We start from the raw sequence: 13936 nt of genomic DNA on the forward strand, positions 1-13936 counted from the left end.
ATGTCCATCAGCGAGTGAGGTTGGTGGCTGGTCCACCTGCTCCTGGCACACCCTTGCAGAGGTGGCTGGTTGCTCTTTGAGCCAGCTTGGCCTTGCCTGGCATGCACAAGCCTCAGTGCAACAACCTTGCTTCAAATGGAACCATATAGAGGAAACGAGCAGCAGGCTGAGGAGCAGGGTGTGTGCTGCCTTTGGGGTTCCAGTCCATGTCTCAGGGCTCCTATGGAACTGCAGGCTTGTTGGTTGCCAAGAGGCAGAGCACAGGCCATCTTGAGGAGGACTTTATGTTCAAGTGCAGAAAGCGGGCGGGATTACCACCCAGGGGACTCGGCCTTCTGTGGCCCTTGCCAGACTTAGACTCTGGAAAAGCTGATTTGGAGCAGTGTGTAAGTAGCTGTGGCCTGTGCATGCTAGGCAAGGCCAAGCTGGCTCAAAGAGCAACCAGCCACCTCTGCAAGGGGGCACCTGCAGCAGGTGCACCATCCAGCAGCCTCAGCTATTCGAGGACGCAGGAATGGCCTGATTCCCACGACCTGAGTGGACGCCACCTGATGGAGCAGAGGCCTGAGGAAAATCAGATGGCATGTTGAACTGTTTAATCCATCTTAAGTTAATTTTTGTATAAAGGAGATGGCACCAGTTCATGCCTCAGGGCTCGTGTGGCACTGTAGCCGAGTCCCCTGGGTGGTAATGCGGCCTGCTTTCTGCACTTGAACATAAAGTTCTCCTGAAGACGGCCCGTAGTCTACCTCTTGGCCCTACCTTTAGGGTAGAAGAACTGATGTACCATGTCCATCAGCGAGTGAGGTTGGTGGCTGGTCCACCTGCTCGTGGCACACCCTTGCAGAGGTGGCTGGTTGCTCTTTGAGTCTGCTTGGCCTTGCCTGACACGCACAAGCCTCAGTGCAACAACCGTGCTACAAATGGAACCATATAGAGGAAACGAGCAGCAGGCTGAGGAGCAGGGTATGTGCTGCCTTTGGGGTTCCAGTCCACGTCTCAGGGCTCCTATCGAAGTGCAGGCTTGTTGGTTGCCAAGAGGCAGAGCACAGGCCGTCTTGAGGAGGACTTTATGTTGAAGTGCAGAAAGCAGGCAGGATTACCACCCATGGGACTCGGCCTTCTGTGCTCCTGGCCAGACTCAGACTTTGGGACAAGCTAATTTGGAGTAGGGTGTAAGTAGCTGGGGCCTGTGCATGCCAGGCAAGGCCAAGCTGGCTCAAAGAGCAACCAGCCACCTCTGCAAGGGTGCACCAGCAGCAGGTGCACCATCCAGCAACCTCAGCTACTCAAGGATGCAGGAATGGCCAGGTTCCCACAACCTGAGTGGCTGTCACCTAAAGACTGATGGAGCAGAGGCCTGAGGAAAAGCAGATGATATTTTGACCCTACCTCTAGGGTAGAAAAACTAACGTACTCTGACTAGTAGCGAGTGATGTTGGTCACTCTTCCACTGGTTCCTGGCACACCCTTGCAGAGGTGGCTGGTTGCTCTTTGAGCCAGCTTGGCCTTGCCTGGCATGCACAAGCCTCAGTGCAACAACCGTGCTTCAAATGGAACCATATAGAGGAAACGAGCAGCAGGCTGAGGAGCAGGGTGTGTGCTGCCTTTGGGGTTCCAGTCCATATCTCAGGGCTCCTATGGAAGCGCAGACTTCGTGGTTGCCAAGAGGCAGAGCACAGGCCCTCTTGAGGAGGACTTTATGTTCAAGTGCAGAAAGCGGTCGGGATTACCACCCAGGGGACTCGGCCATCTGTGGCCCTTGCCAGACTTAGACTCTGGAAAAGCTGATTTGGAGCAGTGTGTAAGTAGCTGTGGCCTGTGCATGGTAGGCAAGGCCAAGCTGGCTCAAAGAGCAACCAGCCACCTCTGCAAGGGGGCACCTGCAGCAGGTGCACCATCCAGCAGCCTCAGCTACTCGAGGACGCAGGAATGGCCTGATTCCCACGACCTGAGTGGACGCCACCTGATGGAGCAGAGGCCTGAGGAAAATCAGATGGCATGTTGAACTGTTTAATCCATCTTAAGTTAATTTTTGTATAAAGGAGATGGCACAGTTCATGCCTCAGGGCTCGTGTGGCACTGTAGCCACAGAAGGCCGAGTCCCCTGGGTGGTAATGCTGCCTGCTTTCTGCACTTGAACATAAAGTTCTCCTGAAGGCGGCCCATAGTCTACCTCTTGGCCCTACCTTTAGGGTAGAAGAACTGATGTACCATGTCCATCAGCGAGTGAGGTTGGTGGCTGGTCCACCTGCTCCTGGCACACCCTTGCAGAGGTGGCTGGTGCTCTTTAAGCCTGCTTGGCCTTGCCTGGCATGCACAAGCCTCAGTGCAACAACCGTGCTACAAATGGAACCATATAGAGGGAACGAGCAGCAGGCTCAGGAGCAGGGTGTGTGCTGCCTTTGGGGTTCCAGTCCATGTCTCAGGGCTCCTATCGAAGTGCAGGCTTGTTGGTTGCCAAGAGGCAGAGCACAGGCCGTCCTGAGGAGGACTTCTTGTTCAAGTGCAGAAAGCAGGCAGGATTACCACCCATGGGACTCGGCCTTCTGTGATCCTGGCCAGACTCGTACTTTGGGACAAACTAATTCGTAGTAGCATGTAAGTAGCTGGGGCCTCTGTATGCCAGGGAAGGCCAAGCTGGCTCAAAGAGCAACCAGCCACCTCTGCAAGGGTGCACCTGGAGCAGGTGCACCATCCAGCAACCTCAGCTACACAAGGAAGCAGGGATGGCCAGGTTCCCACAACCTGAGTGTCTGCCACCTAATGGTTGATGGAGCAGAGGCCTGAGGAAAAGTAGATTGCATGTTGAACCGTTTAATCCATCTTAAGTTCATTTTGTGTAAAGGAGATGGCACCAGTCCATGCCTCAGGGCTCATGTGGCACTGTAGGCCACAGAAGGCCGAGTCCACTGGGTGGTAATCCTGCCTGGTTTCTGCACGTGAACATAAAGTCCTCCTCAAAATGGCCTGTGGTCTGCCTTTCGGCCCTACCTTTAGGGTAGAAGAACTGATGTACCATGTCCATCAGCGAGTGAGGTTGGTGGCTCTTCCACCTGCTCCTGGCACACCCTTGCAGAGGTGGCTGGTTGCTCTTTGAGCCTGCTTGGCCTTGCCCGACACGCACAAGCCTCAGTGCAACTACCTTGCTACAAATGGAACCATATAGAGGAAACAAGCAGCAGGCTGAGGAGCAGGGTATGCGCTGCCTTTGGGGCTCCAGTCAGTGCATCAGGCCTTGTATGGCAATGCGTGCTTGTTGGTTGCCAAGAGGTGGACCACAGACCGTCTTGAGGAGGGCTTTATGTTCAAGTGCAGAAAGCAGGTGGGATTACCACCCATGGGACACCACCTTCTGTGGTCCTGACCAGACTCAGACTTTGGGACAAGCTAATTCGGAGTAGGGTGTAAGTAGCTGGGGCCTGTGCATGCCAGGCAAGGCCAAGCCGGCTCAAAGAGCAACCAGCCACCTCTGCAAGGGTGCACCTGGAGCAGGTGGGCCAGCCAGCAGCCTCAGCTACTCAAGGAAGCAGTGATGGCCAGGTTCCCAGAGGCTGAGTGGCCTCCACCTAATGACTGATGGAACAGAGGCCTGAGGAAATGCAGACGGTACGTTGAACTCTTTAATCCATCTTAAGTTAATTTTTGTATAAAGGAGATGGCACCAGTCCATGCCTCAGGGCTCGTGTGGCACTGTAGGCTACAGAAGGCCGAGTCCACTGGGAGGTAATCCTGCCTGCTTTCCGCACTTGAACATAAAGTCCTCCTCAAGATGGCCTGTGGTCTGCCTCTCGGCCCTACCTTTAGGGTGGAAGAACTGATGTACCATGTCCATCAGCGAGTGAGGTTGGTGGCTGGTCCACCTGCTCCTGGCACACCCTTGCAGAGGTGGCTGGTTGCTCTTTGAGCCAGCTTGGCCTTGCCTGGCACGCACAAGCCTCAGTGCAACAACCTTGCTTCAAATGGAACCATATAGAGGAAACGAGCAGCAGGCTGAGGAGCAGGGTGTGTGCTGCCTTTGGGGTTCCAGTCCATGTCTCAGGGCTCCTATGGAACTGCAGGCTTGTTGGTTGCCAAGAGGCAGAGCACAGGCCATCTTGAGGAGGACTTTATGTTCAAGTGCAGAAAGCGGGCAGGATTACCACCCATGGGACTCGGCCTTCTGTGGTCCTGGCCTGACTCAGACTTTGGGACAAGCTAATTCGGAGTAGGGTGTAAGTAGCTGGGGCCTGTGCATGCTAGGCAAGGCCAAGCCGGCTCAAAGAGCAACCAGCCACCTCTGCAAGGGTGCACCTGGAGCAGGTGGGCCAGCCAGCAGCCTCAGCTACTCAAGGAAGCAGTAATGGCCAGGTTCCCACAGGCTAAGTGGCCTCCACCTAATGACTGATGGAACAGAGGGCTGAGGAAACACAGACGGCATGTTGAACTGTTTAATCCATCTTTAATTTTTGTATAAAAGAGATGGCACCAGTCCATGCCTCAGGGCTCATATGGCACTGTAGGCCACAGAAGGCCAAGTCCCCTGGGTGGTAATCCTGCCTGCTTTCTGCACTTGAACATAAAGTCCTCCTCAAGACGGCCCGTGGTCTGCCTCTCGGCCCTACCTTTAGGGTAGAAGAACTGATGTACCATGTCCATCAGCAAGTGAGGTTGGTGGCTGGTCCACCTGCTCCTGGCACACCCTTGTAGAGGTGGCTGGTTGCTCTTTGAGCCAACTTGGCCTTGCCCGGCATGCGGAAGCCTCAGTTCAACAAACGTGCTACACATGGAGCCACGTAAAGGAAATGAGCAGCAGGCTCAGGAGCAGACTGTGTGCTGCCTTTGGGGCTCCAGTCAGTGCCTCAGGCCTCATATGGCAATGCGTGCTTGTTGGTTGCCAAGAGGCGGACCACAGGCCATCTTGAGGAGCACTTCATATTCAAGCGTAGGAAGCAGGCAGTATTACCACCCAGGGGACTCGGCCTTCTGTGGCCCTGGCCAGATGTAGAATTTGGGCGAAGGCAGGGCGAGCTGACTGAGCAGCGTGTAGGTAGCTGGAGCCTGTGCATGCCAGGCAAGGCCAAGCTGGCTCAAAGAGCAACCAGCGACCTCTGGAAGAGTGTACCTGGAGCAGGTGGAGCAGCCAGCAACCTCAGCGACTCAAGGAAGCCGGGATGGCCAGGTTCCCACAGCCTGAGTGGCTGCCACCTGACGGCTGATGGAGGTGAGACCTAAGGAAAAGCAGATGGCACTAGGACCCTACCTCTACGGTAGAAAAACTGAGGTACCCTGAACGGCAGCAAATGAGGTTGGCATCTGTTCCCCCTGCTCCTGACACACCCTTGCAGAGGTGGCTGGTTGCTCTTTGAGCCAGCTTGGCCTTGCCTGGCATGCACAAGCCTCAGTGCAACTACCGTGCTACAAATGGAACTATATATAGGAAACGAGCATCAGGCTCAGAAGCAAGGTATGCGTTGCCTTTGGGGTTTCAGTCCATGTCTCAGGGCTCCTATGGAACTGCAGCCTTGTTGGTTGCCAAGAGGCAGACCACAGGCCGTCTTGAGGAGGACTTTATGTTCAAGTGCAGAAAGCGGGCAGGATTACCACCAGGGGACTCGGCCTTCTGTGGCCCTGGCCAGACATAGACTTTGGGACTAGCTGATTTGGAGCAGCATGTAAGTAGCTGGAGCCTGTGCATGCCAGGCAAGGCCAAGCTGGCTCAAAGAGCAACCAGCCACCTCTGCAAGGGTGCACCTGCAGCAGGTGCACTATCCAGCAACCTCAGCTACTCAAGGATGCAGGAATGGCCAGGTTCCCACAACCTGAGTGGCTGTCACCTAAAGACTGATGGAGCAGAGGCCTGAGGAAAAGCGGATGATATTTTGACCCTACCTCTAGGGTAGAAAACTAACGTACCCTGACTAGTAGCGAGTGATGTTGGTCACTATTCCACTGGTTCCTGGCACACCCTTGCAGAGGTGGCTGGTTGCTCTTTGAGCCAGCTTGGCCTTGCCTGGCATGCACAAGCCTCAGTGCAACAACTGTGCTTAAATGGAACCATGTACAGGAAGTGAGCAACAGGTTGAGGAGCAGGGTGTGTGCTGCCTTTTATGTTCTGGTTTATTCCTTAGGTCTCCTATGACACTTCAGGCCTCTTGGTTGCCAAGAGGCAGACCATGGACCATCTTGAAGAGGACTTTACGTTCAAGTGCAGAAAGCAGCCAGGATTACCACCCTGGGGACTTGGCCTTCTGTGGCCTTGGCCCGAGTTGGAATTTTGGCCAAAACAGGTCAAGCTGACTCTGCAGCGTGTAGGTAGCCGGGGCCTGTGCATGGCAGGCAAGGCCCCACTGTCTCAAAGAGCAACAAGCCACCTCTGCAAGGGTGCGCCTGGAGCAAGTGGTCAGCCACCAACCTCACGCAGTCAAGGAAGCAGGGATTGCCAGGTTCCTACAGCCTGGAGGCTGCCTCCTGATGGCTGATTTAGCAGAGGCCTCAGGAGAAGCAGATAGCACTGGGGCCCTGCCTGTAGGGCAGAAGAACTGATGTACCCCGCCTGGGAGCGCGTGAGGTTGTTGACTCTTCCACCGACTCCTGGCACACCCTTGCAGAAGTGGCTGGTTGCTCTTTGAGGCAACTTGGCCCTGCCCGGCATGCAGAAGCCTCAGTGCAGCAACTGTGCTACAAATGGAGCCATGTAGAGGAAACGAACAGCAGGCTCAGGAACAGGGTATGCGCTGCCTTTGTGGCTCCAGTCAGTGCCTCAGGGCTTGTATTGCAATGCGTGCTTGTTGGTTGCCAAGAGGCAGACCACAGGCCGTCTTGAGTAGGACTTTGTGTTCAAGTGCAGAAAGCAGGCAGGATTACCACCCAGGGGACTCCGCCTTCTGTGGCCCTGGCCAGACGTAGAATTTGGGACAAGCTGACTCAGAGCAGCCTGTAAGTTACTGGGGCCTGTGCATACCAGGCAAGGCCAAGCTGGCTCAAATAGCAACCAGACACCTCTGCAAGGGTGTGCCTGGAGCAGGTGGGCCAGCCACCAACCTCACCCACTCAAGGAAGCAGGAATGTTGAGATTCCCACAGTCTGAGTGGCTGCCACCTAATGGCTGATGCAGCAGAGGCCTGAGGAAATGCAGATGGCACGTTGAACTGTTTAATTCATCTTAATTTTTGTATAAAGCAGATGGCACCAGGGGCTCGTGTGGCACTGTGGGCCACAGAAGGCCGAGTCCCCTGGGTGGTAATCCTGCCTGCTTTCTGCACTTGAACATAAAGTCCTCCTCAAGACGGTCCGTGGTTTTAGGGTAGAAGAACTGATGTACCATGTCCATCAGTGACTGAGGTTGGTGGCTGCTCCACCTGCTCCTGGCACACCCTTGCAGAGGTGGCTGGTTGCTCTTTGAGCTTCCTTGGCCTTGCCTGACATGCACAAGCCTCAGTGCAACAACCGTGCTACAAATAGAACCATATAGAGGAAAGGAGTAACAGGCTGAGGAGCAGGGTATGTGCTGCCTTTGGGGTTCCAGTCCACGTCTCAGGGCTCCTATGGAAGCACAGGCTTCTTGGTTGCCAAGAGGCAGAGCACAGGCCATCTTGAGGAGGACTTCATGTTCAAGTGCAGAAAGCAGGCAGGATTACCACCCATGGGACTCGGCCTTCTGTGGTCCTGGCCAGACTCAGACTTTGGGACAAGCTAATTCGGAGTAGGGTGTAAGTAGCTGGGGCCTGTGCATGCCAGGCAAGGCCAAGCCGGCTCAAAGAGCAACCAGCCACCTCTGCAAGGGTGCACCTGGAGCAGGTGCACCATCCAGCAACCTCAGCTACTCAAGGAAGCAGGGTCCCACAGGCTGAGTGGCTTCTCCTAATGACTGATGGAGAAGAGGCCAGAGGAAACGCAGATGGCACGTTGAACTGTTTAATCCATCTTAAGTTAATTTTTGTATAAAGGAGATGGCACCAGTCCATGCCTCAGGGCTCGTGTGGCACTGTAGCCACAGAAGGCCGAGTCCCCTGGGTGGTGATCCTGCCTGCTTTCTGCACTTGAACATAAAGTCCTCCTCAAGATGGCCTGTGGTCTGCCTCTCGGCCCTACCTTTAGGGAAGAAGAACTGATGTACCATGTCCATCAGCGAGTGAGTTTGGTGCCTGGTCCACCTGCTCCTGGCACACCCTTGCAGAGGTGACTGGTTGCTCTTTGAGCTTGCTTGGCCTTGCCCGGCATGCAGAAGCCTCAGTGCAACAACCGTGCTACAAATGGAGCCACCCAGAAAATGAGCAGCAGGCTCAGGAGCAGGGTGTGTGCTGCCTTTCGTGCTCCAGTCCATGCCTCAAGGCTTCTATGGCACTGCGGTCTTGCTGGTTGCCAAAAGGCAGACCACAGGCCGTCTTGAGGAGGACTTTATGTTCAAGTGCAGAAAGCAGACAGGATTACCACCCATGGGCCTCGGCCTTCTATGGCCCTGGACTGACTTAGAATTTGGTACAAGGCAGGACAAGCTCACTCGGAGCAGTGTGTCGGTGGCTGGGGCCTGTGCATTGCAGGCAAAGCCGAGGTGGCTCAAGGAGCAATCAGCCACTTCTGCTAGGGTGGGCCTGGGGTCCGGAGGGTGGTGGACCTCTGTGGGGCCTGCAAGCCTGTATTTTCCTTCTGCAGTGCCTGAGCAGAGGTTTCCCGAGAGGCTCTGCCTCTGCAGCATGCTTCTTCCTGGAAACAGTGGGAGGTGGTTTTCCAGGGTGGAAGCCTCACCAGTGGTTAAGCACTGTCTTCTTGATGCTGACCTCGTGATAGTGAGTTCTCATGAGATCTGGTTTTATAGCAGGTTGTGGCACCTTCTTCCTCTCAGTCTGCTCCTTCTCCTGCCACGTGAAACATCTCCTTGCCCCTTGGCCTTCTGGTGTGATCAGGAGGCACCTGAGTCCTCCCGGAAGCAGAAGCCACTGTGTTTCCTTTGCAGCCTGCAGAACCGTGAACCCATTAAACTTTCTTTATGATCATACAGACAGTACTGTGAACTCAAGCCATGAAATGCCTTCAAGGCCTTTTCCCCATTGTCTTGGCAATCAGTGCTCAGCTTCTTTTCATGCAAATATCTGAAGCCTGCGTGAATTTTTTCCCTGAAATTGGACTTTTCTTTTACCACATTGCCAGGCTGTGACAAAGATAGCTGACAGTGTAGAAGCAGGTTCAGAAGTGGATAAAAGACAAAGGTCGGGAGAGTTGGGAGAGCTTAGAAGACATCAAGGTGAGGAAAAGTTTGGAGCACTGTAGAGAATTGTGAAATGCTTGTGATGAGAAGGCTGACAGAAGGATGGACAGTGAAGGCCAGACTTAAAAGGTCTCAGATGAAAATGAGGAATTTCCTGTGAACAAGAGCCAAGATTCCATTTGATTGGCCTAACAGAGAACGTGGCTGCACAGTGACCCTGCCCTGAAGATCTGTGAAACTATGAACTTGGGGGTGATGATTTAGGATGTATCTTGTGGAATGAACATCTAGGCAGCATAGCTCAAGAGGTGTCCTGTCTGCGATGAGCAGCCTGTGTTATGTGTGAGCCTAAGGAATGACCTTAAGTTGGAACTTCTATTTAAACGAGAAGCAGAGCTCAAAAGTTTGGAACATTTGCATCCTGGCCAAGTGGTCAAAAAGAAATCCTATTTTCTTTTTGAAAATAGGATAGCTAACAGCTAATAGCTAATAAAATAGAAAATAGCTAATGGGGAAAATTCAAGAAGGCTCAGGGTATTTGCATAAAAAGGAGCTTAGTGCAAGCAGCCAAGACAAAGGGTAAAAGGCCTTGAAGGCATTTCAGAGACCTTTGCAGTGGCCCTTGCTGTCACAGGTCCTGGGGCCTAGCAGAGATGATTGGTTTCCTGGGCCAGCTGCATGGCCCCGCTTCTGTGTGCATCCTCAGGACACTGCTGCCTTCATCCCTGCAGCTCGAGCTCCAGCCATGACTGAAGGATGCACAGATAGAGCTTGGGTCACTGCTTCAGAGGTGGCTCCAAGCCTTGATGGCTTCCACATAGTGTTAAGCCATTCGGTGCACAGAGCAAGAGGCTCGGAGCCTCCATCTAGACTCCAGAGGATGTACATAAAAACCTGGGTGTGCAGGCAGGAGCCTTTCCAAGAGCCAGAGCCTCATGGAAAACCTCTACTAGGGCAGCAAAGAAGGGACATAGAGGGTTGAAGCCCCCACACAGGGAGGCTGCATTCTCCAAACCCCAGATTCATAGACCCACCAACAGCTTGCACCCTGAGTGTGGAAAAGCCACAGGCACTCAACATCAGCCCTGTCCATGAGAGGCAGCCTTGGGTGCTGAACGCTGCAAAGCCACAGGCGCAGATCTGCCCAAGGCCTTGGGAGCCCCGCCCCCACGCCCCTGTGCCCCAGATGTGGAACAAAGATTCAAAAAGGATGATTTTGGAGCTGTCGGATTGAGTGACTGGCCTCCTGGGTAATGGATGTTCCTGTATCCTGTGAGTCCCATCTGTGTTTTGTTTTTCTTTCTGGCAATTTCTTTTTTCTGTTGCCTGGAATGTTTACCCGTTGGCTGTACAATCATTGTACCTTGGAAGTAGTTAACTTGCTTTATAATTCAGAAACTCAGGGGAAGAAAGGACTGTAGCCTTGTCTCAGATGAGACTTTGGGGTTTGGACATTTGAGTAAATGCTGGAATTATTTAAGATTTGGGGGACTGTAGGGAAGGCATCATTGTATTTTGCAGTGTGAGAAAGATAGGAGATTTGGGAGACCAGGGACAGAATAATATGATTTGGCTCTGTGTCCCTACCAAAACTCCTGTGCAATTGTAACGGGAAAAGTTAAATGTGGGGACTGGTGGATGGTGATTCAATCACGGTGGACAGTGGAGGTTGGAAGGTGGGGGTAGTGAGGAGCATTGCAGGGATTGTGGTGGGGTTCGGGGGAAAGGCAGGGGTGGGAGGCAGATCCTTCACAAATGGTTAAACACCATCTTTTTAATGCTGTCCTTCTGATAGTTTGCTTCATGATTTAGGGGCTTTGAGATTCAATGAATACTGGCCTGCTGGGTTTTGGATGTGCATTGGGCCTGTGGTCCCATTTGTATTATTTTTCTGGGAAATTTCTTCCCTTTGGATTGAGAAAGCTTACACAATGTCTGTACCATCATTGTACCTTAAAAGAACTCCATTTGAAATTCAGGGACTCATAGGCAGAAGAGACTGTAACCTTGTATCAGATAAGACTTTGAACTTTTTACATTTGAGTTAATGCTGGAATGAGTTAAGGCTTTTGGAAACATTTGAAGAGGCATGACTGTATTTTACTCTGTGAGAGTGACATGAGATTCAGGGGAAGGGGGTCAAGGGCAGAATAATATGGTTTGGCTATATTTCCCTAGAAAAACTCATGTGGAATTGCAATCCCGAATGTTGGAGGTGGAGCCTGGTGGGAGGTGATTTTATCATGGATGGGAGGGGGGTGGGGTTGGAGGGAAAAGGGGTGGGTAGGGTGGTGAGGAGTAAGCTGGCTGTAGGGTGGTGGGAGGGTGGGGGTAGTAGGAAGGAGGAGTAGCCTGCTGCAGAGGCAGAGGCTAGTGGAAAACCTCTACTAGGACAGTGCACCTGTGGCTTTGCAGGGTGTAGCCCCACGGCTGCTCTCATGGGCTGGGCTGATGTTGAGTGCCAGTAGCTTTTCCATACTGAAGGAGCGAGCTGTTGGTGGGGCTATGAACCTGGGGTTTGGAGGATGGTGGCCTCCTGCATAGGGGTTCCAAGCCCATGATTTTCTTCTGCACTGGCATGGTACAGGTTTTCCAAGAGGCTCTGCCTCTGCCTCAGGCTTCTGCCTGGAAACAGTAGGGGGTGGAGTTGGGTTGGGGGGTGGATCCTTCACCAGTGATTAAGCACCATCTTCTTGACGCTGACCTCGTGATAGTGAGTTGTCATGAACTTACTCATAGTGTTAAGCCACTGGTTGGATGGAGCATGAGACTAGAGGCTTGGGAGCCTCTGTATAGATTTTGGAGGATGCATGGAAATGTGTGGGTGTCCAGGCAAAAGCCTTCCAAAAAGGCAGCACCTCATAAGAAACCTCTACCAGGGCAGTGCAGAAGGAAAATACGGAGTTGGAGCCCCCACACTGGAGGCCACCATCATGCAGACCCCAGATTCATAGACCCCACAACAACTTGTACTGTCAGTGGGGAAAAGCTACACGCACTCAACACCAGCCCAGCCCATGAAGGCAGCCCTGGGGCATAAACCCTGCAAAGCCACAGGTGCAGAGCTGCCCAAGGCCTTGGGAGCCCAGCCCTTACATCCGTGTGCCCTGGATGTGGGACAAGGTTTCAAAAAGGATAATTTTGGAGTTGTAGGATTGAATGACTGGTCTTCCGGGTTTGGAGTTTCATGGGGCCTGTAAGTCCTTTCTGTGTTTTGTTCTTACTGGCAAAATTACTCCTTTTGGCTGGGAATGCTTACCTATTGCCTGTATAAGCATTGTACCTTGGAAGTAGTTAACTTGCTTTATATTTCAGAGGTTCATGAGTCTAAGGGTCTGCAGCCTTGTGTTGGATGAGACTTTAAGCTTTGAACATTTGTATAAATGATGAAATGATGTAAGACTTTGGGGGATTGTAGGGAAGGTATCATTGTCGTTGGCAATGTGAGAAGGACATGAGATTTGGGCCAAGGACAGAATAATAAAATTTAGCTCTGTGTCCCTACCAAAACTCATGTGGAATTGTAATGGGGAATGTTAAAGGTGGGGCCTGGTGGATTAAATCATGGGGCCATGATTTAATCATGGTGGAGAGTGGGGGTTGGAAGGTGGGAGATAGGGAGAATGGGGCGATTATGTTGGGGGTGAGGTGTGAAAAATGATGGTGGCAGGTGGATCCTTCACAAATGATTAAACATAATCTCCTTATTTCTGTCCTGACAGCAGTCCCCCAGGGAGTGACCACATCACACATGCAGGGTCCGGGGAGCCTGGCCTGAGACATGCCCAGTGCACTGAAGGTGCACCTGAAGCCCACTCCACCTGATGCCTCCACAGCCCTCACAGGGTCTGACCTCCCAGCATGTTCTTGCCTCTTCCTGCACCCCAGCTGCCCACCTTGCCTGTTCCCTGAGTTCCTCCATCCTGTCCAGCAGGATGGGATGGACAGGGGGACAGCCTGTGTGCACATTTCGTGGCAAGTGGGAGTGGCACACCATCTCTGGGAGGCACCATGGTTCCTGCCAAATCTGACCCCAGGACTCTGTCCTTGAGGTGGTTTTACCAAACCCCAAACCCAGAACTGCGGTTGTGGCTCAGGGGTCAGCACCTGCTAGTGCCAGGACACTACTGGGAGGCTGGGACCTGACCAAAGCCCATGGTGTCTCTGACCTGAGGACAGGGTGTCTTGGGACTATAAGGCCAGGCAACCAATGGCCATTGGGTCATAGGGGTTCAGCCCCAATATTTGTCCTTCCCTGGCTCCTTCTGATTCAGGGCCATCAGGGCCCTGGAGCCCAAGACTCAGCATCCAAGGTCTCCTCCAGGAATCCAGGCAGCTCAGCATACTTTATCGCGTGTCATCTGAGAGCAAACATGTAAAATCAGATGCACAGAAAAATGACTCAAAGTGCTTACTGACTAGAAGAAATCTAGGAGAAGCAAGAAGGTAATGGGGAAAGGGAGGGACCTCCATGACTAGTGTCTGCTGAGCCAGGGGTACAGGCACCCAGTGCTGTGGCCTGGCACCAGCTGCCTCTCAGAGGGTGGGTGACACACTGTCCTTACCCAGAGGACAGCAGGCCTGGTCACCAGCTTTTCTACCTGTCCCTGTAAGCATCACATTGCTGGAGGAGAATTTCATCCCAGAGCTTGGACCATCCTTAGCTGAGGGGCTAGGGCTTGTCTCTTGGTGACGTAAATGAAAAAACAGGTCCAGATCAGAGTTCCTGACATTGAACACTCATCCGTT

General features: G+C 53.0%; 1 protein-coding gene across 1 annotated transcript in view; it reads right to left on the reverse strand.

The window, feature by feature from the left end:
• LOC105472068 (ankyrin repeat domain-containing protein 30B-like) overlaps positions 1 to 13936 on the reverse strand; it is a 539363-nt gene that overhangs the window by 167499 nt on the left and 357928 nt on the right. The gene's annotated exons all lie outside the window — the stretch shown is intronic.

This window comes from Macaca nemestrina, chromosome 9 (assembly GCF_043159975.1).
Source record: "Macaca nemestrina isolate mMacNem1 chromosome 9, mMacNem.hap1, whole genome shotgun sequence".
In the NCBI taxonomy this organism is placed as follows: domain Eukaryota; kingdom Metazoa; phylum Chordata; class Mammalia; order Primates; family Cercopithecidae; genus Macaca; species Macaca nemestrina.